Raw genomic sequence first — 1004 nt, forward strand, 5'->3', positions numbered from 1 at the left:
CACAAACATAAAATAATATTAAATTTATTTTTCTTTTAATTCATTTTCTTTTTAAATTCATTCTTTTTAAAGTCAATCCAAAAATAAAAAACATATCATGTGTAAAAAACTAGCCGTTGGACACAAACATAAAATAATATTAAATTTATTTTTCTTTTGAAATTTCTTTTTTATTTCATTTTTTTTATTTTAAATCAATCCAAAAATCAAAAGTTCGTCATATGTTAATCTCTTAATGATCCACCATTCAACCAATATGCTGCCACATGTCTACATGCAAATGGTCTAGTTATGTCATGTCATCCACCACGGTATTTTCTCTATAGATTTGTTTCGGTCATATTGTCTTCGTTTTAGCTCCAATTTGAGTGATTCAAGAGGTGTTGGAATCGTTGTTTCGAGCTCTACACTATAGACATATTAAAACACTAAGATTTTAAGTAATTAAAAATTGAGTTTGTTATCATCAAAATATTGATTAATTAATTAATTAAAATTAATTAATTTGAGATTAAGGGTCAAAAAGCCAACAACAGGGAATCGCAATCAACAGCCCAACAACGCATAGTGGGCAAGTGTACGCAATCAACCAGACAACCACAAGGTGTGTTACTTGCGGTGAAGGACACACAATGGAGGAATGTCCGCAAAACCCACAGTCAATTTATTTTATGAAGAATAATTCGTTTTCTAATACGTACAACCCTAGGTGGAGTAATCAGGCCAACAGTTCGCAGGCGCCGCAATCTTCCTCTTTGGAAAGTTTGTTGATGCAATATATTGAGAAGAATAAAACTGTGCTTCAAAACCAAGCGACGTTTATTCGCAACATGGTAATACAGATAGGTCAGATTGCGGGCGAACTCAAGAACAGACCGCAAGGGGCCCTGCCGAGTTCAACGGAACTCCCACGCAACCCAGGGGGTACGGGTAAAGAGCAGTGTCAACTGGTGACATTGCAAAGTGGAAAGACTGTGGTAGGGGAGAAGAAGGAGCCTAGCCAG

The sequence above is a fragment of the Benincasa hispida genome, chromosome 8 (assembly GCF_009727055.1).
Source record: "Benincasa hispida cultivar B227 chromosome 8, ASM972705v1, whole genome shotgun sequence".
NCBI lineage: Eukaryota > Viridiplantae > Streptophyta > Magnoliopsida > Cucurbitales > Cucurbitaceae > Benincasa > Benincasa hispida.